This window comes from Zingiber officinale, chromosome 11A (genome assembly GCF_018446385.1).
Source record: "Zingiber officinale cultivar Zhangliang chromosome 11A, Zo_v1.1, whole genome shotgun sequence".
Lineage (NCBI taxonomy): Eukaryota > Viridiplantae > Streptophyta > Magnoliopsida > Zingiberales > Zingiberaceae > Zingiber > Zingiber officinale.
Window position 1 is genome coordinate 51237864 of NC_056006.1, and position 27579 is coordinate 51265442.

At 36.3% G+C, this 27579-nt stretch overlaps 1 long non-coding RNA gene across 1 annotated transcript; it reads left to right on the forward strand.

Moving 5' to 3' along the window:
* Positions 1-7770: 7770 nt before the first annotated feature.
* Positions 7771-8637, forward strand: LOC122031046. The gene is made up of 3 exons (XR_006125715.1): positions 7771-8186; positions 8294-8383; positions 8480-8637. It is a non-coding gene; the product is annotated as an uncharacterized LOC122031046 (long non-coding RNA).
* Positions 8638-27579: the final 18942 nt, after the last annotated feature.

Here is a 27579-nt window from a genome sequence, read left to right on the forward strand (position 1 = left end):
CTACGTCAGGCTATGTGTTTACTCTAGGAGGTGGAGTCATTGCATGGAGGAGTGTTAAGCAGAAATACGTTTCGGACTCAACCATGGAAGCTGAATATGTGGCCACCTCTGAGGCAGCCAAAGAAGCTGTGTGGCTCAGGAACTTTCTAATGGACTTAGATGTGATTCCTGGTTTGCCCAAAATCATCACAATTTATTGTGATAATAGCGGTGCAGTTGCAAACTCGAAGGAACCACGAGCCCATAAGGCGAAGATAGGAAGAAAAGACAATAATTTTGTATTTCAATAAAATTTGGGTGGCATTTTGAAATTTTACATATGTGATAAAATATTTCTTACTTGGTCCAAAAAGGATTTGTGATCTTCGCCCGTGGCTGCATCAAAGGGCAACATATTCCTCAACGACCTCCTCTCTCCCTTTCCTCCTAATCCAGACTCCTACCGTATCTCATCTTTCATAATCCACCGCTCCTCTTAATCTAGATGTCGAAGATATTTTAGGAACTGCACAGATGCCTTCTCAACATCTAGATCTCATGCACGAAGAAACCTTCTGAGAGCCACATTGTCCATATCCTGTAATTTAAGCCAAAAGGTTAAGTTTTTGTGATCAAAAAAGATGAGGATCAATGTAGAGAAGTTCCTTGATGACCAAATGCATCTAGAACAAATAAGGACTAAAAAGGAAAGAAATTTGCCAATCATTTACTTTGTCAATTGACGGCGTAGAAGTGACAAGGTGTGACATGGGCGTCAAAGTCTTCATCTTTGATGAGGGCCCTCAGTGAAGCAACCTTCTTCTTCTCTGCGTGGTCACTGCCAGGCAAAGTGAGCTTGTCTTCCACATCCATGGTCTTGCAGTGCAATTACTGAGGAGGAGGAAGAGGACAAGTAACGGATGAAGATCAAGAAGGAGGAAGAGGGGAGTTACATGTTGATGTTTCTCGTCTTCGTCTTCACCTTCGATGGCAGCCAGAAGGGAAGCCTAGAGGGGCCTCAAAGCGGAATGAATAAGTGTGGTGACTTGTGATTTTGGGTGTTTGCTTTTAGATGTAGGGTTAAGATTTTTCTAATTTTTTGTGATTACTAATGAAAGTCGGGCACGTGTCCCAATTTCCAGCACGATTTTTGTGGTGAGAAAATACAACGCTTGTAATTTCATTGACAATAGTTTATAACCATTGTCTTATTATCACAATGACAACGGTTTATGCACCGTTGTTCCAAGCGTTGTAAAATATTCTCATTCACAAATGGTTCATTACACTATTGTCCCAATTATTGTTAAAATTATCTTTTGGGGTAACTATTACATCAAAGAAAAAGGTTTTGTCAAAATCATTGTCTTTTGCCAAATTTACAACAGTTTTTCTTAAAATCATTATCTTTGTGGTGTTGTCTTTGTACAATTTTGTTGTAGTGTAAGTATGATTGGATTAATTACTTTTTAGAATTGATTTAATTGAAATTTAAGTTAATTAGTAATTTGATTGCTTAAGCTAGTTTAAAATTAGGTTGAATTAAAGTTAGGTATGAATCAAATTAAGTTTTCTATTAAGGTTATCCTGAATTAATAAACACGGTTAGATTATTAAATAAGGTTGAGTTTATATTAAATTTTAATTAAATTGAGTTGAATTTAGTTTAATATTTTAATTGAGTGTTTAGTTAAGTTAGATTAACGTTTTACGTTTAATTAAATTATATTTTCATTGTTTAATTATTAATTATTTGTTTAATTAATATTTAAGTTTAAATTAACTAATTAATTTCATTTAATTAATTAATTGATTTTATTTAATTAGTTTAAGTTTAAAGTTTAATTAATTTAGGATATCATTAAAGTTTTTTATTGTTTCTAGTTAAAGTTTTATTTTTATATTATAGATTTAATTAAGGTTTAAACTTAGGTTTTAATTAATTAAAACTAAGTATGTGGACTAATTTTAGGTTTATTTAGGTTTTAATTAATTAAAACTAAGTATGTGGACCAATTTTAGGTTTACTTAGGTTTTAATTAATTAAAACTAAGTATGTGGGCTAATTTTAGGTTTAGATAAAGGTTTCAGAATGATTTTAAGCATAATATTATTATTATTATTACTTGATTTAGGTTTTATTTTATGTTAGGTTTCAATTAAGTTTTTAAGTTTTAGCTAAGCATTTAAATTTTAATCAAGTTCTTAAAATAAATAAAAGGTTTAAAAAAGATTTTTAAAATAATTTTAAAAGGATTTTGTTATAATTTTAAAAAGGACAAAAAAATTTAAAATAATTTTTAAAAGATTTTAAAATAATTTTTAAAAGAAATTTCAAAATATTTTTAAATGATTTTAAAAATATTTTGTAAAATATTTTTTAATATTTTTAAAATATTTTAAAATTTCTATAAAAAGTTATTTTAAAAATTAATTGATAAAATATTTTTAAATTATTTTTAAAAAAATAAAATAATTGTTAAAAGATGTTTATACTAATTCTTAAAATCATTTTTAAAATATTTTTAAAATTAACAATTAAAATATTTTTAAAATAAATTTCAAAATATTTTTAAAATAATTTTTGAAAGGATTTTTAAAAGATTTTTAAAAGTAATTTTTAAAATATTTTCAAAATAAGTTTTCAAATGTTTTTAAAAGATTTTAAAATAATTTTTAAAAGCATTTTTAAAAGATTTTTAAAAGTAATTTTAAAAATATTTTTAAACTAATTTTTTAAAGATTTTTAAAAGGATTTTTTTAAATATTTTTTAAAAAATTTAAATAATTTTTCAAAGTATTTTGAAAAGATTTTAAAAAAAAATTAAAAGGATTTTCAAGAGATTTTTAAATGTAATTTTTAAAATATTTTTAAAAGAATTTTTTTAAAGAATTTTAAAAGTTTTTAAATTTATTTTTAAATGGATTTTTAAAATCCTTTTTAAAATATTTTTAAATTAATTTTTTAAATGATTTTGAAAATAATTTTTAAAAAAAATTAAACAATTCATAGTTTAAGTTTGATTAAGTTAATTAAGTTAAATTTAATTATTTTTAAGGTTAATTACTTTCCAATTTAAGTGTATTCAATTTTAATTTTAAAGTTTAATTATCTTTAATTTCAATATTTGTTTTAGTTTGATTTGCATATGATTTGATTAATTTATTAAAGTTTAATTTAGTAGTTAAGTGTTAATTTAAGGTTTTAATTACGCTTTAGCTTAAATTTTAATGTAAGTTTAAATTTTTGTTTAAGTTTTAATTTAAGTTTAATTTTAATTTTAAGTTTTTAAGTCAATGTTTGGTTTTAGGTTAGGTTAAATTTGAATTTTATTAATTTAATCATCTCGCCCCATCTAAGTTTTTAAATAAAGATATCCTATCATTTTGTGAGATGAGTTAAGTTAGATTTTTAGAGGTTTGTTTAACTTGGGTTAGATTCAATTTTGCTTTGGCTAATCAAGCAAGCATTCTTTGAATAAATTTCTAGGTTGTGGTGAGTCACACGGACATCATTAGAGTAATCACTTGCTTCAAGATTTTTCAAATAGTCCTACCCAAAGAACTTAATGCAAAACTTTGATCTAACCAGTTTAGATTAGTAAGGGCTAGCTTCAGTTAATTCCACTAAGCCAAAGACACTAGATCAAACATATATGATTCATCCTAGACATGCATAGATAGAGCTTTTCTAACTTACTATCATCCTAAACTTCTCTAGTACTCTTTGCCAAGTTGAATTAGTCCCTAATTTATCTAGCCTTAATTACCCAATCGAGTAAATTATTATTTGGAGGTGCAACTAGTTTGGTGTCTCCCCTTAAATTATTGAATTTGGGTTTAAGTTTAGATTTTTGTCCATTTGTTTTATAGTTGTAATAAACTTGATTATAGTTTGAATTTAGATTGATTTAGTATTTATTTAATTTAAGGTTAGTTTTTTTTTTATATTTTGGATTTGAATTAGTAGTTTTAGCTTTTATTTTTTTGGTTTGGGTTGAATTTCTTGGTTTATTTTGATTTGGTGTTAGGTAGTGGATTTCATTTTTTGGCATGTAAAATAGATTGAGTCCTACTTGCTTGGTTAACAAGCTTTTGGAACCCATGCTTTAGTTTATTTTTTATTTTGACTTATTAATGAGATGAATGTTTTATTTGTCGAGCTGGACTTGTATCCAATTCTGGATTTATTGTACACAACTCGTTGAGATCCAAGTATCATATCTAAGTACTTAGATCTGGTTGTGAATTTTTCTAGTAATTCTTTTAGATTGGTTATTTTAATTTTTAATTTAGAGTTTTCTTTGTCAAGTCTTTTGATATGAGTTGAGTTAGTGTTTTCTGCTTGAGAGTTAAGTTATTACTTAAGGTGTTGATTTTCCTTAAGGAGTGTGTCATTTTATTTTTCAGATTTAATTAATTTTTTATGAAGACATGAAACAATCTTTAAAAACTTTACAGTTAAAATAGTTTGTACCTCATTAGAACCTTCGAAAGTTAGTGCGGACTTGTGGCATGATTTGTATTCGGACTCTTCTTCTTGATCTGAGTCGTTTTCCGATTCGGGTCCGGTTGCCATGAGTGCATGCTAACTGGCTTGCTTCTGATCTTCTTTGTCTGATTCTTCTGAGGAGAATTCATCCGAGGTGGTGTGGAGTGCCTTCTTTTTCTTTATTTTTAGACTTGTCCTCCTTCTAATTTGGACACTCATGCTTGAAATGCCTCTTTTTGCTACATCTGAAGCACATTATCCTTGCCTTTGCATTGTTGGGTGTAGATTTGATCATTCTTGTAAGTCCCTCTTTGTAAAGTTGTTCTTGTAAGGAACTATAGTGATAAATATACCGAAAAGCGCAACGGGAAAATAAGTTCCTATCCAGAAGATCCATGCAAAGGAAACCATATACTAAGTTTTGTTAAAAAAATATATACTTTTGCTGCGTACCCTTCGCAATCCCGACAGTAATGTTTCTTTAGGATGTAGATCTCAGCGCGATCAACACGTCTGCGCCTCTATGGTATCTACATGAACACGCTCTCCGTCCGTCTCACGAACTCACGAAATGGAGAAAGAAACAACCAAAGGTTGTGCTAGCAACCTGCTGTGGAAGTTTCGACCAAAAGTGGAAGAAGGAAGAAGACCAAAAACCAAGAAGATCACATCACCCAAAAGGTCACTTCATCTATATAAGGTGACTTCACAAAAGGGTTACTTTATCAAATAAGTTACTTCACCAAAAGATTACTTTACCAAAAAAGGTTACTTCACCTAAAGGTTACTTTTACAAATGACTTTTGTATTCATCCAATGAATACAAAAACATTTTTATCTCTTGATCTTCTTTTTAATTAATAATAATATATTAATCTCTATTAATATTCATTAATCTTAATGGGTTGGATTTAAAATATTGGATTAACCATTAACCCAATAAGTCATTAACCCAATAAACCAATGAGTTTAACTCATTACTCAATAAGTATAATCCGAATTCATTCAAATCTAACTCAATGTATATAATTCGAATTTAACTTGACCTCATAATCCATCTCCAAATCAACATGTTCTTTGTGTGTGACCCAATAAGCTCTCATAACGTTGGTAATGTATATAAAATCATTTTATATACATAAGCAATGAGTGATGTCTAGTAATGCATCATTGTTACCCAAGTGACGAGAATGTCGAGATCCGACCTAAACTTTCCGTGTCTATTATCTTGTATGACTCAATCCTTCTATCCTTGATATCTTGATTGATCAATGAGGCATAAAACATGTCATCCTCTTATCAATCTTCATGTTTCTCAATCTTTAAGTAGACACACTCAATCAAAAAAGCTCAATATCTCATATTGACTCATTTGAGCATGGTCATTCTTTCTTGTGTCCTACTAATCAAGGGGTCCACAGATATCAATTCCGTTATATGGAAGGGATAGATCCCATCTACATCACTCACATTCCTCCGCATAACTTATTGCATATCCAGTGATCGACTTTACAGTCTACCTTATTACAGGTGACGTTTGCTGATACCAAAGTACATAACTCCTTATGTAGGGAACCGTAGTGACTTCAGGTCTAAGGACTATTCATACCAATAGTCACATGAGAATGTTTATGACACTCATATAACGATCCATGAAACATTCTCATGGCGGGTCATTCAGTATATATTCTCTAATATATACCCATGTGTCAACATAATATCTCATATCCATGACTTGTGAGATTAAGTCATTCGTTGACCTACATGCTAGTCTCAACATATTAATATTGTCCTTGCATATTAATCCTTGACTAGGAATAGTTAAGAGTAGTGTTCTATATATATCTACAATATCTCACTATCAATTCAACCAATTGATATGTTGTAGATTAGAACCTCCTATTCTAGGATATTATTATACTTATTCATTCAGCACTGAATTAAAATAAATATAATAATCAACTTTACCTTTTATTAATAATAAAATATGATACAAAAAGAGCCCTTTACAAATCATCTCATAATTGGTACTAGGGCTAATACTAACAATCTCCTAGTAGCACTAGTGTCAATCACTAAAATATCTAATACCCAGTGACCTAGTATGACCATCGTGCTTCCTTTGTGCCAAAGCCTTGGTCAAGGGATCCGCAAGGTTAGCATCGGTTAATACTTTGCATATCCTCACATCTCATCTATCAACAATCTCTCGAATGAAATGGAACCATTGTAGTATCTAATACCCAGTACCACCATCTAAACAAAATATATACCCTAACTGCAATCTAGAATCATCCTTATCAATTTGGAAGCTAGCATTAGTGTAACCCTTTACAGCAAGCTCTTTGTTGGTGCGGTTAGCACTAACGATCTAACTCAGGTTTTGATGAATGACAAATCAGGTTAAGTTAGGTTTGTCGCTATCTAACACTCTGATCGAGTATACAGGCTAAGTCCAGACAGGTCGACGGGCTGACCGAATGTCTGGCACGAAGTCCAAATGGGCCGACGAGCTGACCGGACATTTGGCACGAAGTCCAAGCGGGTCGACGGGCTGACCAGACGCTTGGCACGAAGTCCAGCTAGGTCGAAGGGCTGACCGGATAGCTGGCGAGAAGTCCAGACGGGTCGAAGGGCTGACCGGACGTCTGGAAGGTGAGTAAAGGTAAGTCACTAGAAGGGAGTGACTGTGAGGACGCATTCCCGGGAAGGGAACATTAGGCGTCGATCTGACTTAGATCCATTTCGGATATCTAAGTTGAGATCGTGACTAGATTCCGGTCTTGGAAAGACGGAATCTAAGTCATACTCTTGATATTGAATTTATAAACTGTGCTAACACTTTGTTTTGTAAGATACATATTTACCTCAGACTAACCTTGTCTTGCAAGAGAAGGAACTTCTGGAGAAAGGTGGTCCGGGCGCCCGGAGGGGATCCGGGCGCTCGGAAAGCAATATCTATCCTGATCGCGTCGTCGCCACGTGGAGCACGCTGGTTGGACCTGCTATGTCACACCAGGGCGCTCAGAAGGGATCCGGGGTGCCCCGACCGTCCTATAATGTGAGATCTCGGAAAATTTAAATAAATAGGGTTATTTCAGAAATAGCCTTATAATATTTTTCCGAAATTTTTAGAAATTTTCTGGGAATTTTTCGGAGCTTGTACGACGAGTTTTGAGGGGATCAATTTCGGGTTCGGATAAAACCTGTTTGGGTTACCCGTTTAAGTGAGGAAATGTTTTAATTATATATTCCTTTTCTTTTATTCCTTCTCCCCCAAAACGCCGAACCCGATTCTATTTCCTCTCCTCCCCTCTCTGCCCCGATGCGATCCCGATCTCCCCTCACTTCCTTCTCTGTTCCCTCTCTCGCGGATCAATCGACGCCGAGGCCAGAGGAGACTCGTCACCGGAGCTCGACGGAAAACCAGTGGAGTCACCGGAGCTCGACGATGCCGAGGAAGACAAGCCGGATCTGGTTGAGGGGTCCTGCTTCGGCAGATATTGTGGTCGATCGCCTCTCCTCTCTGCTCGGCGGTCTCTTTTCCGACACCGGCGCCACCAGCGCCACCAGGGGAGCGGATCGTTGGCGGCTGTGCACCTTCTTCCACTGCCGTTCACCAGATCTTGGAGGGGATTGGGTGTATTCGATGCCACTGGACCGATTTGGCTCCAACTAGATCGCCGGTGTGAAGGGGGCAATTAGGGTTTCGAAGGTGAGCGACTAATTCCTTCTTTCCTCTCTCTGGTTGTTGCCGATCTTGGAGGTTAGGGCTCTATTTCGGTGTTGATCTTCCTTGTTGGATTCGTGATCGTCTTCCAGTTCTGGGCTAGGAGAAGCATCGGATTCCTATGGATTGTCCTTGTGGCCAATCATTGCTTTCTCCTTTGTGATCCGATTGAATCCATTGAGGTGAGGCTCTGATCTAGGTTCTGGTGGTTTTCTTTCGGTCTTGAACTAGGAGGGAGAGAGGTCGGATCTAATTACTTGCTGTAATTCCTGGATCAGTGCTTGGACGTCTCCTTCTTGCTGTGATTGAGGTATCAGTTGAAGTGGGGAAGAATTCCAGCAGGGCTAGCTGCGATTCCTCTGATCCAGCAAGGAAAATTCCTCTCACTGTGCTCTGTGGTGTTCTTGATCAAGCAACCCACCTTTGTTCAACAGGACCTCCTTCCAGCAGTTGAGAATCAAGGTAAGGAGTAATTGTTTCATGTGTTGATGAATTAGATTCATGTATTGGATTAGGAATACATTGGATTAATCCATGATTAGTTGATACATGATTTGTAGATTTGAATTAGGGTTATGTTGATTGTGATTAGATGTAATTGCTTAGATTAATCTAATGGAATAATTAGGGTTAAGACACTTAACCCTAGTCAACTATTAGATTTAATCTAAGTTTAGATTTCTAATCTATTGGTGATTAGGGATTAGGTAACTAATCCTAATTAACCTTTAGATTAATTAGGTAGATTGAGGTTATGTTGATTAGGGTTTTACCCTAATTTAGTTTTAGGGATTTTATTTAGCTATTCATTTGATTTAGCTAAATAAAACTGTTTGTTTGACACAGGACTCTGATTCGAGACGGGCGTCTCGACTTCGGATTTGGATTGTACCTTCTATTTGAGGCGGGTACCCTTTGACTTATCTTTTGATACTGTCTTATGATATGTATAGTTTATATATACTTACTAGTGATTGGTAGATTTAGCACTTCTCTGGATTTAGGTTTAGTTGATACCTATCACATGCTTCTACTGTTAGATGCTTTACATTAGTCTGGTTTACTTTTATCTCTTGTCATGTGTATATGTGTTTGTGGTTATGGTTACTTATAGTGCTTATCTACCCATGATTAGATGCTGGAGATACCTGTTATATATTGTTGGATTCATGTTGTTTATATCTCTGTTATATATCTGCGTTTACCTTTATGGCACCTACGCATTTGGAGGATACGTTCAGGTATGACATTCTGTAGCCGCATGCACCATACCGCATGATTGCATGCTGGGCGATGGACGACTCCATTATTGTTGAGCTCGTCGGCCGGCTACATGAGGGCCTGCACACAACGTGTCTACTGCATGGGTAGTGGCACAGCACTCAGGGTGTGTATGGCATTTTGCTCGGTGGTGCACCGCCGGGGTGCTCATGGGTAGCACGACACAGCGGGGTTGCAGCCGGGATCCCTCCCCGTCATCGCGTACCGGGAGTTGAGAGCATTGCGCTCCCTCACTATGTTTGAGGTAGGAGGATAGGTGTACTCCGACAGCATCCCGTCCACTCGGTCACTCTTCAGGGGTAGTGACGGCAGAGTGCACGGTGTCATAGCCCTACCCACGCGGTCTTACCATTGTGTGTGAGATACAGACTGGCGTCAGGGGTGACCATGTCATATTGCATCATATGCACAGATTGCATTTATTGTGATTGTTGCATATTGGATGATGCACTTGGGTGACTGCATATGATTGACATGCATACAGGATACATGCGTATTTGTTCTGACTATCTTTATCTGTGTATGTCCACAGTCATTCGCCCAAGCCTCGCAGGTGAGTACAGTTTATTTCAGTTATGCATTTCTTATTATTCTTGCTGTAAACTGTACTACATGCTTCTGGTTACTCGTTACAGTTTATTCAGCTATGCATACCTGTTATATTGTTAGGAGACTGTACTGTAGGTCTTATGGTTTAGGAGACTGTACCCTAGGATATTACTGGTAGTTATATGTTGCTGTACATATCTATTGGATTACCTGCTGAGTTCTTTGAACTCACCCCGTTGTTACTATTTTTCAGGTTGAGGCCGTCAGGAGAGATTCCAGTCGCTAGCCCCTTTATCGCGAGGATTTGCCTGTTGTCGGGATCTGTTTTCTTTTTGCATCTTATGTACTTGTGATGTGGGTTTTGTATTGTGGACTTTATGACGCACATTGGGTTTACTACTTTTGTTTTCCGCTGCGAATATTTCATTACTTCGTGGATTTCGTTTCTTCGTTGTAGTGGAGTAGGATGTGTACATATATTTTCGAGATTTTATATCGTCTTTTCTTATTAACTGCGTGGATTGATTATATGTTAACTCATGTGGAATGTTGATATAAACTGCGTGGCTTGTTCTTATTGTATTGTATTATTCCGGCCGTGTGTGGCCGAGGTATGGAGATATATGTATACTGAGCTTCATATTGTCCGCCGTACAGGGGAGATGCTGCCGAAATTTCTTCGGACAGGGACTACTTGGGGGCGTGACATATAAAAGGAGGGTTAGAGGTGGAGCCTGAGAACAACTGACAAAAAGATCTTCTACTGCTTGCTCTGCTACTCTGCGCTCCTGTGACGCTAATGAAGCTCCGACAATGCACTTTTTCCTTTTCGATTTATTCCTTTGTTGGTATTGCTTTTATTTTCATCAGCATTTCAGCACTTAGTTTGTAATAATTTTCGAACTACTAGTGATTGCCACCGAAAGCACTCAACGAGTGCGGGCCTTGGAGTAGGAGTCTACACAGGCTCCGAACCAAGTAAAATTGGTCTGTGTTAGCATTGCTTACTTTTTTCGCTGCGCTTAACTCTTTTCGAAAGAATTTTCGTAATCGATATTCACCCCCCCTATCGAAACATCACGATCCAACAAGTGGTATCAGAGCAAGTACCGCTCTGATTTGGCGCAACCACCAATCAGGCAAAGGGGGTGTTTTTTTTTAAAAAGAAAAATTAGATATTGTTTGTCTTTAAAATAAAACCTTACGCCTTTCATTTTTTTCCCTCCAAAACTACTTTTGAAAAATACATCGTCATCTTCTCACCACTATTTAGTATCGACAAAATATTACATTTTCAAAAATTTGAGATAATATTTTTTATTAATATTTTATTATTATTTTTTTAAAAATAGTGAAAAATTATATTTTTTTCTCCAACACTACTAATCCAAGACCAAGTCTTGGGACTTTTGCTCTGTTTCCATGTGTGCAAGACCAATGCCTCTTCAAGAAGGATGGAACCCCAACGACCACCACCGTACGATCAAGATTTCAACTACTGGAGGCGAAGAATGGAATGTTTCTTAGGAAGTCTAAACTTTGATTATTGGCTGATATTTAGAAAACCTTCTCAGAACTCAGACTAAACACAAATGTAAGTAAAATTATTTGTAATGTTTTACCTAACAATGTTTTATGCAGAGTAGAAAAGTACAAAGATGCACATAAGGTTTGGACCAGTTGATCAAACTTCACGAGGAGCCGATGGAGCTCGAGGATCAAGTAAAAATCAAATCCGAACTCGGGTCAGATCCAATCGAAAAGTCTACTGAATTAGGGGTTGCACTCAAGGTTAGTAATGTTTACCAAAATACCCCTACTAATAGTAGTTTAAATAATCAGCATGATGATTCAGATAAGTATGAAATTATTCCAAGTATGGTGCATGATAATCTAGATCTAAATGATTTAAATTCAAAATCACAAAATAATCTAGATTCTGATTAAGTCAATCAAGACTCTGATCAATTTGGCATCAACATTGACTTGGTCAAACAAAACAATGACCAAATCAATTCAAATAATTTAATCAATTCAGAAAATTTAAAATTAAGTGATCATCTAAACATAAATATGTCAAACATTAAAATAAATTCAAATTTAGAAGTTAAAAATGAGAAAATGGATAAAATCAATAATTACCTTAATAAAGTATTTAATAATAAAGATAAAATCAGTCTAGAAAATACTATCCAAAACTAAGATAATATAATTAACAAAAAATTAACTTTTAAAGATAAAACTAATATAATAAATTCAATTAATCATTTCAATTTAAAAGGCAAAGAAAATATAAGGATAAAATCAAACACTTTAACAAACTTAAAATTGAATGTCAAAGATGACATATTAAACAAAGATAATCTAGAAATTTTAAAATTAACAATTAATAAAAGGCTAAAAGATAAAATTTTAAAGAAATATAATTCAAACAATTTAATTAATTCAAATTTAAAAATTAATAAAAAAACTTAAACTTTAAAAATAAGCTATTAAAGAAAGATAGTTCAATTAACCTAATAAAATTGAAATTGAAAGAAAATTTAAATATTAAATATACTCTTTTAAAGGAAGATAATTTAACCAATTTAATTAATTCAAAATTAAAAACTTAAATTTAAAATTACAAATTAAATAATTAAACTTAACTAAAACTAACTCTAATTATACAAAAATCTTAAAATAAAAAGCTAATAATTCAGGGGGAGACTCCAGAATAGCTGGCACCTCCAAAACTAACCTACCCGATAGGGTAACCCAAACCAACCTACCCTGTAACAACCACCCTTCTTACTACTACTATACTCTAAGGATGATCGTTACTTAACTACTAACACCACTTAACCGGTGTGATCGAAACATCGAGAAGTCCTTACCGAAAAATTTCGGCAGAGTCTCCCTTGTACCGGTGACCAAAATCTTAAATACAAACACTATATACTCAGCCACAGGCGGCTGGAACATATAACAACCACCCACGCAGTTTAATAAGTGACAAAAACTATAATATCTACCTATTACATAGAAACTCATCACAGCATGCAAACTAAAACACGAACAAACTCAATAGGGACATAGAATATAAAATACAAACTCAATGACATCTACCATAGAGTACAACTCAATTACTTCTTATCCACTAAACATGAAAACTCAAAGCTTCCCAGATCTTTCCATAGTCCTGGCATCACACACCTCCATCAGACACCCTCCTTGTCGCCTTCCTCTTTACACTTTAACTTTTCCTTTATCTGCAGTAGGAGGAAAAAATAAATCTATAAGCGAAACGCTTAGTAAGTACTAATCTATCTCACAAAAACTCGATAATGCATAAGATGCAAAGAATACTGAAACTGAAATGCTAAAAAGAAAAGCTAAACATGCTCATCTATCAGCAAAGCACTAAAATAAACTGCATACTCATGATATACAAGAATAAATCAGCATGCTGGAAATAAAGCTAATCATGCTCAATAAACTCATAAGAAAGCAAATGAAAACTAATACATTATGCTTAGAATTAAAAGAGCTAATATTGGCTAGTTCTAAACATAGGTGATACTTGTTTCATTTACTTATAGCTTTATACTTGAAATTAATTCTTAACTTTCTTCTTTTCTTTCTTTCTTTCTTGGGCCCAAACTTAGTACCATCTTATGCGCGCTCTCTAATAGTGACTGTGGTAGTGAGCCTTCAGTCCTATGAGGATAAAGACCTTGGTCTTACCAGGGCCAAGACCTTGGAATTGGTCACCTGGATTTGTTTAACGACAACCTTGGAAGTCGGGTACTAGCCTCTTACTTTAAATTTCTTGTTATCTTTTCTAATTAGACCTTGGTCCTTTTTCTTACTTGTAGTTACCCATAATCCTCAAAAGGTTTAATAGGGTACATAATCATTCCTCTAGAATACATGGCTATTCATCTTATTAAAATAGCAAAACCAACTAACTATATGCTTCAGATTAAAGAGCTATTAAAAGCTAACTAGCACATATATGCATATGTATCAAAACAAGGAACTAGAACTAAATTATAATTCAATTCGTTAAGACTTGCTGTGAAAATAAGGAATTTGCATCTACTCAGCATGTTGTCCAATAACAAGAAATCTAAGATTTGCATGCTTTAAATTAGATCATTCAAGTTCACTGATTTGCAAGGAAATAAAACTGCAAAGCTAAAGGAGAAAGCCAGTTGTCCATACTTAATACCTTCTTGCAAAAGAACTAAACTGAATCATTGACCTAAAACTAGTCATACTCATTAATTTACCAAAGAAGCTACATCTGACATGCTAACTACAAGGTTGTTCTTGCTTGTGGATTTAATCTTCATACTTCTACAACCACCTACACCCTACGGGCAATGCACAAATACCACAACACTAGGCTGAAATGCAAGGGAAAGAAACCTGCCGTTCGTGCTTGCTGGATAATAAGGGTTTCACCCAAAAATTGAAATGAAAGGGAAAAACTGTTCGGCCATGCTAAAGCAGCAACTAGAGGTTTACTACATGCTCAAGGGAAATAATTTAGGGATCTGTTCGTGCCCCTTAAATGGCACTGGATCTAAGCAGTATGGGAAATTACTGCGTATACTAAAGGGAACCAGAAGCTTAATGGATAATAAAATTCTGAAATGTTTCATTTGTTGTGATAAACCTTTGACTACTAAAAAAAACTACCTCAAAGCTAAATCTGGAATACTCCAAGGCTGTTCAAACAGAACAAAGCTTTATTTATGCAAACAGAAATGACGCCTATGCGAAACTTGCTGGAATTTAAACAAACCTATAACCTGTTTCGTTTGTTCAAAACTTGTATTTTCATTGAGCAGTAGAGGTCTTAAAGCACACTACAGCAGGGATGAAAAGAAGAAAACAAATCCCGAAACTACACTTAAGCCTTCAGCAACTCAATTCTGCGTGGTATAATTCAAACACTCAAAGGAAATAAAACATATCCCTAGCAACCACAATTTAAAATGTACGTTTCGGTAACAAAAGGAAACCTAAACAATCTCTTCTTTTTATTTCCAGATTCCTTCTCTCACGGCAGTAACATCAAAACCCCCAATCTTATGGCATGCTTCGGATTCAAGAAACTCAGGAAACAAGGAAACGAAACCAAAAGTTCGAAGCAACTCCTACCACAGGTGAGTAGTACTTACCCCTTGATTGCTTGGACTTACAACCGAGAGGGAGAGGCAGCTAGGGTTCCGGGAGGAGCTTGAAACTCGACGGCTCCTTTGTGCTTCCGAGCTCCCTTCGTCGGGATGACCACCCACGGGTGAAGACTGGTTGGAAAAGGGCTTCGCCGGCGCCGGAGAACAAAGACCTAGCTTTGCTGCGTTTCCGCCCGAGTCCAGAAGCGTCGACGCACGTGTGAGGAGAAGAGAAAGGAATTAGGGTTCGGGAAAGAAATTAACCCTTTATAACCTAGGTTTTATTTCTGCCCTTTACTATAACTTAAATACATCTCACTACATACTTAGTTAACAAATCACGCGCAGCCCAATTGGTTGGCTTTGTTTGGTTAGGTCGGGTTCGGTCGGAGGTCTTGGGCTCGAGTCTCACCTTCAACGATTTTTTGGTCAAAACTTCTTTCTTTTTGTAAACATACTAAACGACCTCCAAAAATTACGTAAAAATACTCTAAAAATTCCTAAAAATCTCTAGAATATTTTAAAAGTATTTCAAATATTTTTATGGACTTTTAGAACTTGAAATAGGGAAAAATTGGGTCGTTACATACCCGGTAGGGTAACAAGGACTAATTAGAAAGGGACCAAGTTTAACTTGACCCACAGTACTAGTGAAGTTTTGGATGATAATACGTTAGGGAAGCTTAGTCTATGCATGTCTAGGAAGATATGGCTTCGACCTTGTGTATTTGCCTAAGTGGAACTAGCCGAAGCTACCCCTTACGGATCATAACTAGTTAGACCAAGGTTTTGTATTAAGTTCAGTGGATAGGACTATTTGAAAAACCTCGAAGACATGGTTACTCTAATGATGTCCAGGTAACTCACCATAGCCGAGAAGTTTATCCAAAAAATACCTATTTGTGGAGCCCAAAGCTAAACCTGAATCTAACAAAAAGTTATACCAAACCCTATAATAGAATCAAATTCATCTCACAAAAATATAGTATCCCCTGATTGAAAATTTAAATCGAGTGAGATGACAAAGGATCAAAATTAAATTTTGAATTAAAATTTAAGAATAAGATTAAAATTAAAATTAAAATTAAATCTCAAAATTTATTTTAATCAAAAAAATTTATTGTAAAATTAACATTAAAAATTTTAAAAATCACCTTAAAAATTCTTTTAAAAATTATTTTAACTTAAAAATTATTTTAAAAATTATTTTAACTTAAAAATTATCTTAAAAACTATTTTTCTCTTAAAAATTATTTTAAAAATCCTATTAAAAAAACTATGTTAAAAATCATTTTAAAAATAATTTTAAAAATTCTTTAAAAATTATTTTAAAAATTATTTTAAAACTATTTTAAAAAACAACTTTAAAAACTATTATTATAAAAATTATTTTTAAAATTCTTTTAAAAAAATTATTTTAAAATTCTTTAAAAAAACTATTTTAAAAAATCCATAAAAACAATTTTAAAAATTCTTTAAAAACTATTTTAAAAATTCTTTAAAAAAAACTATTTTAAAAATTCCTTAAAAACTATTTTAAAAATTCTTTAAAAACTATTTTAAAATTTTCTTTAAAAACAATTTCAAAATTACTATAAAAATTATTTTTAAAATTCTTTAAAAAACTATTTTAAAAATACTTTAAAAAAATTATTTTAAAAATTCCTTAAAAACTATTTAAAAAATTCTCTAAAAACTATTTTAAAAATTCTTTCAAAAAAATTATTTTAAAATTCTTTAAGAAAAAACTATTTTAAAAATTTCTTTAAAACTATTTTAAAAATTCTTTAAAAACTATTTTAAAAATTCTTTAAAAATTATTTTAAAAAATTCTTTTAAAAAAACTATTTGAAATTTTTTAAAAAAACTATTTTAAAAATTCCTTAAAAACAATTTTAAAAATTATTTTAAAAAATACTTTTAAAAAAACCTATTTTAAAAATCATTTTAAAAATTATTTCAAAAAATATTTTAAAAATCATTTTAAAAATTCATTTAAAAATTATTTAAAATTTCTTTTAAAAATTATTTAAAATTCTTTTAAAAATTATTTAAAGACTTTTTTAAAAATCATTTTAAAAATCATTTTAAAAATTATTTTAAAAATTATTTTTAAAACTCTTTTAAAAATTATTTTACAAATTATTTAAAAATTCTTTTAAAAATTCTTTTAAAAATTATTTAAAAAATCTTTTTAAAATTATTTAGAAATTCTTTTCAAAATTATTGAAAATTCATTTAAAAATTACTTAAAAAATATTTTTCATTATTTTAAAAATTATTTTAAAAACCCTTTTAAAAATTCTTTTAAAAATTATTTAAATATTCTTTTAAAAATTTTTGAAAATTCTTTTAAAAATTCTTTTAAAACTCTTTATAATTATTTTAAAAATTATTTTAAAAACCCTTTTAAAAGTTCTTTTAAAAATTATTTAAAAATTCTTTTAAAAATTATTTAAAATTCTTTTAAAAATTATTTTAAAAACTCTTTTAAAAATTATTTTAAAAATCCTTTTAAAAATTATTTTTTAAAAAATTTATGTAGAAAAAATCCTTTTAAAAAAAATTCTTTTAATCTTTAAAAGTCATTTTAAAGTCATTTTAAAATTAAGACACTTAAGCTAATTAAAACGCTAAAACTTAAACTAAAAACTTTAAAATTAAAGTTAAAACTTAATTTTAAATTAAATTGAAACCTAATGTGAGATCTCGGAAAATTTAAATAAATAGGGTTATTTCAGAAATAGCCTTATAATATTTTTCCGGAATTTTTAGAAATTTTCTGGGAATTTATCGGAGCTCGTACGACGAGTTTTGAGGGGATTAATTCTGGGTACAGATAAGGCCTATTTGGGATACCCATTTAAGTGAGGAAATGTTTTAATATATAAATCCATTTCCTTTATTTTCTTTCCCCAATCCCATCGCCGAACCCGAGCCCTCCTTCCCCGATCTCCCCTCTCTTCCCTACTCTCTGTCTCTCTTGCGGACAAACCGACGCCGACGGAAATCTCCATCTGGGGCCGTCCACATCGCATCGCCGGAGGACCACGTCGTCGGAGCTCGACGAAGCCGGCAGAGTCTAGTCTATCTTTGGTCCCGTGACTGCGGTTCCGGTGAGTTTTGTGTCGATCCTCGACGGCTAGGGCACGGTGGAGGCTTGGTTCGCGTCATCTCCCAACCTACTGACTTCCTCGTTCCTCTTCCTCGAGTTGTTCCCGGAGCGATCCGTGTCTTCTCTAGCCGGAGCGCCATCGGGAGGTGATCCAGAGAGGTAAGGTTTCATAGGATCTATGTGCTTAACTAGATTACGGTTCTTCCCTGTTCTTACCCTCGCTCTCTCGGATCTATGCTCTGGAACCATCGTCGGAGAGGGATCTTGGCCGTCGACTATAGGTTCTTGGCCGAGATCACCAAGTGCTCACTGAGAGCAAAGCCGAGCATCTGGTTTCCATTCTGTGGTGTTGAATTCTTGATCTGAATTGTGTAGTGGATCCAGCAAGGTGCTGTTCAGTGGGTTGTCTAGCTCCAGCAACAGCTACCCTTCCTGGCAACACCACTTCTTCGTGTGGATCAACAGATCAGAGCTAGGAATTTAGGTAAGATGAATTAGATTGTTGTTGGAATACTTGGTTGAATCCATGATCTCCTTGTGTTTGATCCGAACAGAGGAGTGAATTCCAAATAGGTTCTGTTCTGTCCTATTTTGTGGATTGGTTGGCTTCAGTAGTAACTCATCTTGGTCTCAGCAGCAACAATCCTCTTGTCCCAACAGCCACAGTAGCTGTGGAATTGAGGTATGGTTTTTGATCTTGCTGTAGGTTAGTTAATTTAGGTTTATGATTTGGATTAGGGTAATTGTTTCATATGTTGATGAATTAGTCTATGTATTGAATAGGGTTAGGTTTGAATTGAATTTTGGTTGGAACATGTGTAGATCATGTTTCGAATTTGGATATTTGTTAGATGATCATGTGTTAGATGATTAGGTATGATCTTGATACCTATTGATAATTTATTCATCATTAGGTTGTGTAGATTAATTAGGTTATATGGATTTAAGTTTAAATTGCTAATCTAATGGTTGATTAGGGATTAGGGAACTATCCCTAATTAACCGTTAGAAAGGTTGAAGGATATGGTTTAGGGTTTGTCCCTAAATTTCTATTTAGGATTTATTTAGCTATGTGTTTGTATTCTAGCTAAATAACAGTAAATGTATTTATTTACACAGGACTTCGATTCGAGACAGACGTCTCGACATTGGATTAGGACTGGATTGTACCTTCTACTTGAGGCGGGTACCCTTTGACTTATCTTTTCGATATTGTCTTATGATATGTGTAGTTTATATATAATTACTAGTAGTAGAGGGTAGATTTATCTCTTCCTTGATCTTAGCTTAGTTGATACCTATCACATGCTTCTACTGCTAGATGTTTTACATTAGTCTGGTTTACTTGTATCTTTTGCCATGTGTATATGTGTTCGTGGTTATGGTTGCTTATAGTGCTTATCTACCCATGATTAGTTGCTGAAGATACTTGTTATATATTGTTGGATTCATGTTGTTTATATCTCTGTTATATATATATGCGTTTACTATTTTGGCACCTACGCATATGGAGGAGGACATGTTCAGGTATGACATTCTGTAGCCGCATGCACCATATTGCATGATTGCATGTTGGGCGATTGACGACTCCATTATTGTTGAGCTCGTCGGCTGGCTACATGGGCCTGCACACAACGTGACCACTGCATGGGTAGTGGCACAACACTCAGGGTGTGTATGGTAGGTTGCCCGGTAGTGCTCCGCTAGGACGCTCATGGGTAGCGTGACAGGAGCGTGGTAGCACGCCGGGGTCCCTCCCCGTCATCGCGTACCGGGAGATGAGAGCATTGCGCTCCCTCACTATGTTTGAGGCAGGAGGATAGGTGTACTCCGACAGCATCCCGTCCACTCGGTCACTCATCAGGGGTAGTGACCGCAGAGTGCACGGTTGTCATAGCCCTACCCACTCGGTCTCGCCATCGCGTGTGAGACGGCTGAGCATGGCAGTAGGGGTGACCATGTCATTTGCATCATATGCACAGATTGCATTATTTGTGATTGATGCATTTTGGTGATTGCATATGATTGACATGCATATAGGTTATATGCTTTTGCTCTAACTATTTTTATCTGTGTATGTTCACAGTCAGTTGCACAAGCCTCGCAGGTGAGTACAGTTTATTTCAGTTATGCATTTTCTTATTATTCTTGCTATAGACTGTACTTTATGTCTATTGCTGGTTATTACAGTTTATTTCAGCTATGCATATCTGTTATACTGTTAGGAGACTGTACCGTAGGTTGTACTGTTAGGAAACTGTACTGTAGGCTCTATGGTTTAGTGTACTGTACCATAGGATATTACTGGTAGTTATATGTTGCTGTACATATCTATTGGATTACCTGCTGAGTTCTTTGAACTCACCCCGTTGTTACTATTTTTCAGGTTGAGGCCGTCGGGAGATATTCCAGTCGCTAGCCCCATTATCGCGAGGATTTCCTGTTGTCGGGATTTGTTTTGCTTTTGGCATCTTATATACTTGTGATGTGGGTTCTGTATTGTGGACTTTATATCGAACACTTGGGTTTACTACTTTTGGTTTTCCGCTGCGAGGATATTTTTATTACTTCGTGGATTTTGTCTTTCTTCGTTGTAGTGGAGTAGGGTGTTTACATATATCTTCGAGGATTCTATATCGTTCTTTCTTTATATAACTGCGTGGATTGTTCATATTATATCTGTGTAGAAATGTTGAATATAACTGCGTGGATTGTTTACTATTTGTGTGTATCGTTCCGGCCGAGTGTGGCCGAGGTATAGATATATGTATACTGAGATTCATATTGTCACCCGTACAGGGGAGATGCTGCCGAAATTTCTTCGGACAGGGACTACCTGGGGCGTGACAATTTATTTGGTATCAGAACAAAGTTTTGCGATACCTACTTGTCGGGTTTTGGATTTACGATGCTTACTTTTGTGAGCATTTCGCGGTATTTTGGATTGGTATGGATTTTCGTCGATTTTCGATTCAGAATTCCAAGGTATTTTGACGAGGTTCTATTGGATCTATTTGGGGCTAAGCAGCGACAGGACATCTCCAGACGGCAAATAGGTAAAACAGGTAATTTTATAGTTTTTATACCTGTAGTGATATCTGGGTAATATTTGATTACAGATATGGTACATATACGTGTTCCGATACTGAGACGTGGTCATCCACGTAAGAGACCGATAGATTCTCCGGAGATAGAGTCTCCAGAGAGATCTGCTAGGGTCGAGCTTGTCCGTCAAGGACAAACTCGTCAGGATATTATAGGCACGTCGGATATAAGACCCCAACGGTTCTGACTTCAGAGGTACATACCTCGATTATACCACTAGTGGTATCACCTTCAGTATACCCGACACCCCCTCCAGTCGTGCCTACTACTGCGTACTTGAGGTACGAGATGAGGCAGAGATCTGGTGGGACACATAGCGCTCGATTATAGGCGAGCAGCATATTACCTGGATGAGATTTAGGGAGGTATTCGAGAGTCAGTATTTTCCCCAAGCGTATCAGATGACACGTCAGTAGGATTTTCTGAGTTTTCGGTAGAATAACCGCTCAGTGATGGAGTATAATGCCGAATTTAATCGGTTGGTCAGATTCTGTCCTGAGTTGGTTGCCGATGACAGATCTCGTATGCTTCAGTTTGTCCATGGACTAGACGAGCATCTTCAGGTGAAGATTGCCGGTTTTGGTAGTTTATCATATACAGAGGCACTGGGTAGAGCTCTTATGATTGAGTCTGCTCATCAGAGAGTGAATGCGGACAAAAAGAGGAAGCAGACTAATCGGACTTCCGGACAGAGCCAACAGCCACATACTACGGGACAGCAGCAGAGCAGTCGTACTCAGACGGGTCAGGGTACTTCTGGGTCACCTGACCGACCCCAGAAGTCAGGATGATCTTCATCAGGACGTTCCCGGTCTTCTCAGTAGAATCGGAAACAGTCCACTGGTGGCCCTTATTGCACCCGATGCGGATCCCGAGATCACATCACCTCTGCGTGCACCTTGGGACAGCCAGTTTGCTATTATTGCAAATTGCCTGGGCACTTGAGCCGAGATTTTTCGCTGAAGGCTCAGCATGTAGCCTCTGGGATCTCTGTTCCGGGAGGACAGTTTGGTCAGTCTGGGACTTAGCGAGGTGGGTCGAAGCCCAATCTTCGCATCGTCAGCAGAGGACAGCTTCCCCTGTAGCAACTGCAAATGGCATGCACGGGCAAGAGCATTTCAATGTCCTTATAGAGAACCCCACGGTATTCCACCCTAGTGTTCTCCAGTACTATTCGTCAAGAAGAAGGATGGTACTCTGAGGTTGTGCATCAATTATAGGCAGTTGAATGCAGTGACTATCAGAAATAAGTACCCCTTGCCACAGATTGAGGATTTATTTGATCAGCTTAGAGATACATCAGTGTATTCTAAGATCGATCTGCGGTCTGGATATCATCAGCTGAGAGTTAGAGATTCTGACATTCAGAAGACAGCATTTCGCACCAGATACGGGCATTACGAGTTTTTGGTAATGCCATTCGGGCTTACCAATGCTCTTGTAGTATTTATGGAACTGATGAACCGTATCTTTCTGGAGTACCTAGATCAGTTTGTTATTGTGTTTATCGATGATATATTGATCTATTCGCGTTCTGAGGAGGAGCACGCGCAGCATCTTCACATAGTCTTGGAGACTCTGCGACGACATCATCTGTATGTGAAGTTCAGCAAGTGTGCATTTTGGCTATCCACAGTTGGTTTTCTAGGACATGTGGTGTCTAGCCGAGGTATTTCAGTAGATCCACAGAAGATCGAGGCTATCACTAGCTGGGAGCAGCCGAAGTCAGTCCAGGAGATCCGCAGTTTCTTGGGACTGGCTGGATATTACAGACGATTCATAGAGGGTTTCTCCAGTATTGCTATGTCGTTGACACGTCTGACTAGGAAAGGCGTGAAGTTCATGTGGTCAGAGGCTTGTGAGACCAACTTCCAGGAGCTGAAGCGGAGATTAGTATCAGCACCAGTCTTGGTTTTACCTTCTGGTGATGACGGATTCGTACTTTACACAGGCGCATCTCTTCAGGGCTTGGGCGCTGTTTTGATGCAGCACGGTAGGGTAGTCTCCTATGCTTCTCGTCAGTTGAAGGAGCATGAGAAGAACTACCCAGTACATAATTTAGAGCTAGCCGCTATTATCTTTGCTTTAAAGGTTTGGCGACATCATCTTTATGGTATTACTTTTGAGATTCTTACTGATCATAAGAGTCTCAAATATATTTTAACACAGAAGGAACTCAATCTCCGACAGAGGAGATAGATGGAGTTCCTGAAGGATTATGATTGTAGTATTAGCTACCATCCGGGTAAAGCTAATGTGGTTGCTGATGCACTTAGCAGGAAGTCCAGAGGGACTTTAGCTTGTCACCGAGTTTTAGTCACGGACTTGATTCAGGGATTCTCCGAGTTGGGCCTTGAGGAGCAGGGACGGACAGAGCAGGGTATTCTGGTTACCATGGTTGCTCAGTCATCGATCAGGATGAGGATTCGAGAGGCCCAGGCCGGAGATCAGCATTTACAGTTCATTAGCAGCTAGATAGCTTCCGGACAGCAGACCGAGTTTACACGAGATGACGAGAGTATTGTTTATTTCCGAGGCAGATTGTGTGTGCCTCAGTCTCACCCGGTCATGGAGGAGTTACTTCAGGAGGCTCATCGTTCTAGATTTGCTATCCACCCAGGTGAGACCCGTATGTATCGTGATTTGAGGCATTCCTATTGGTGGAACGGTATGAAGAAAGACATTGCAGATTTTATAGATAGATGTCTTGTCTGTCAGCAGGTGAAGGCTGAGCACCAGAGACCTGCTGGTTTACTTCAGAGGATCCCTATTCCAGAGTGGAAGTGGGAGCATATTACTATGGATTTTGTGGTAGGATTGCCTAGGACTCGACGAGACCATGATACGATTTGGGTAATCGTTGACCGATTAACCAAATCCGCACACTTTTTAGCGATCCGGAAGACTGATTCTCTGGATCGATTAGCAGAGTTATATTGTCGAGAGGTTATCAGATTGCATGGTGTTCCGTTAAGTATTATATCAGATAGAGACCCACGGTTCACGTCCCGGTTCTGGCAGAGTCTGCAGCAGGCTTTGGGCACACAGCTCCGTTTCAGTACGGCATTCCATCCGCAGACAGATGGACAGTCAGAGCGGACCATTCAGACTTTGGAGGACTTGCTGAGGTCTTGCGTTATGGATTTCGGAGGCAGTTGGGAGGACCACCTGCCATTAGTGGAGTTCGCCTACAACAACAACTATCATTCGGTTATTATACTTACTTGTATTTGTGTTAAATAACTAAGTATAATTGCGTACTTGAGTAGATGGTTCTTATCTATATCAATCGATTGGTTAAATCGATAATGAGATGATATAGAGAACACTACTCTTAATCATTCCTAGTCAAGTATTAACATTCAGGGACAATGTTAATACGATGAGACTAGCATATAGGTCAACTCAATGACTTGATCTCATAAGTCATGGATATAGAGATATCAAGTTGACACATGGGTATGCATTGGAGAATGTATACTGAATGACCCGTCATGAGAAAGTATCATGGATCGTTATATGAGTATCATATATTTTCTCATGTGACTATTAGTATAACCATTAGTCCTTGGACCTGAAGTCACTATGGTTCCCTACATAAGGAGTTGCATACTTTGGCTTCGTCAAACATCACCCGTAAATGGGTGGACTATAAAGGCGATTACTGGGTATGTAACAAATTATGCGGAGGGATGTGAGTGATGTAGATGGGATCTATCCCTCTTATATGACGGGAGTGACATTATGATTCTTGATAGAGTAAGACCACGAAGTGCATGGCCATGCCCAAATGAGTCAATATGAGATATTGAGCTCATTTGATTATAGTGAGTCTACTTGGAGTTCAAAACATAGATTGATTAGAGGATGACACGGTCTATGCCTCAATTGATCGATCTAGAAGTCAAGGATAGAAGGACATTATCATATATTGTGAGAGTCACAATTAATAGTCACAAAGGTGATGTCGGATCTCAACATTCTTGTAACTTGGGTAGTAATGATGTGTTGCTAGATACCGCTCATTACTTATGTTTCTAAATGAGTTTAGGAGCATTGCCCACGTTACAAGAACTTATAGGGTCACACACAAAGGGCAATTAGATGGAGATTAGGTTCATATGATGGACCAAGAGTATTAGGTTCATATGATGAACCAAATTAGATTAAGAGTAATCCAAATTAGACTAATTGAATTGGACTCGATTTGATTCATGTGTTGAATAAGTCTAATTTAGATTATGATTCATTGAGTCAATTTAATTCAATGAATAGAGATTCATTAAATTAAATTGATTTGAATCAAATGGTTAGATTTGATCAACCATGGGAGATAAAGAGGTCAAGTTTGACTTGACTTGAGAGAGAAGATGAAGGGTCAAGTTTGACTTGACCAAATGCCACATCATTGTGACTTGGCATGGGGTCAGCCAATGATGATGTTCCACATCATCAAGGCCACATCATTGTGTGACACCTCATGTGGAAGACCAAGAGCCATGACTCTTGGTATTACATGGAGGTTTAAAACCCTCCTTTATGTGGTCGTCCACATTAGTGCAAGATTTTGTGCTTGTTGTATCTTCTTCTTCCTCCTCTCTTCTTCCCTCTCCCTCTTCCTCCATTGCCGAAACCCCTTGAGAGTGCCAGCACACTCTAAGTGGTTTATCTCCATCTCTTGTCCGTGTGGATACGTATAGAGGAGTGTTCACTTGACACTCTACGAGATCCGGCAACTTTTGGATGAGCTGGATAAGCGAAGGGCTTCACTACAAAGGTATAATCTCTACCATGTAGATCTAGTGTAGATCTATGAGAAAACTAAGTATATGTAAAATTTTATCTTCGCACGGATCCGTGGCAAGAACTTCGAGGTTTTCCGCAACGCAAAAAAAGAGGTTTTTGCGGCTTAAAAGTTCCTATACTTTGGTGGGTGGATGCTTAAACCAATTATCTCATTTGCTTCGTTCGACGGTTTGTCCTCCTAAAGCTGTTAGGCTCTGATACCACTTGATGGTCCAGGTAGGCCGGTTGGAGAGGGTTGAGTTGTAGAAATCACAAAAATAAACCTTTCTCATCTTTTGACTCAAATTAGTAATGCAATTAAAACAGAAACAACAACTTTAAAAAAATAAGTAAAAGGCACCAGAATTTACTTGGTTACAACCTAGATGTTTGTTAATCCAAGGCAGTAGAAAGCTCACTAAAAATCTCTTTCACTAAAGGTGGAGAAGCCTTTTACATTCGTTAATAGCTTAGAAAAGACTAGGAAACTGAATACAGAAGTTGTTATCTCTTTCCTAGGTCCAGGGGTCCTTTTATAACCCCTGGAAAAACTTATCCTCAGGCTAAAGGTTCCTTCCATAGGGCTGGAAGGTGCCTCCAGCAAGGCAAAGGATAAAACTTTATCCTTTCCACCAACAGCCAGATTGCCTGGTCGAAGGCACCTTCCAAGGCCATGGAAGGCGCCTTCCATGGCTGGTTGAAGGTGCCCTCTGCCTAAAGGTCGTGGAGGTACCTTCAACTCATGTTGAAGGTGCCTCTAGCAGCTCCACTCTAGCTCTTCCACTGCTCCGATCGCCTGGGTGATTTCAGCCAACTGAAATAAGGCTCACCTGAATCCAATTTCGGCCTTCTCCTCGAGCAGACTTCCGCTCCGACTTCTCATCCCTCAAACATCGCGCACATCCTTCTCATTCACCGGTGTATTCTTTTGCAGCATCTCATCCCTCGGACGCACCGAGCCTGTCGCCTTTGTCCCAGGTCATCCTTCTCGCTAGCCACGTTTTCCACTCGACTTCCACTATAACAAAAATGTTAAAAGACAACACCCCAAAGACAATGGTTTTAAGAGAGACTATTGCAAATTTGCTCAAAGACAACGGTTTTTGACAAAACTATTGTCTTTGAACACCCCCATAAAATATAAAAGACAACGATTTATGAAAACTGTTGTCATTGAGAGACTTTTACATTACTTTTTACAATAGTTTCTAAAATCGTTGTCTTTAAGTGTGTTTTTAGGGGCTACGACAACAGTTTTGATAAAACTATTGTATTTGACTTTGGTCATTTTTCTCTCGTAGTTTTGCTTTCCCTCTCTCCGAATATCTTTTCGACGTCGTGTTTTCCCCTTCGTGTTCCCTAACCCTAGCCATTTTTC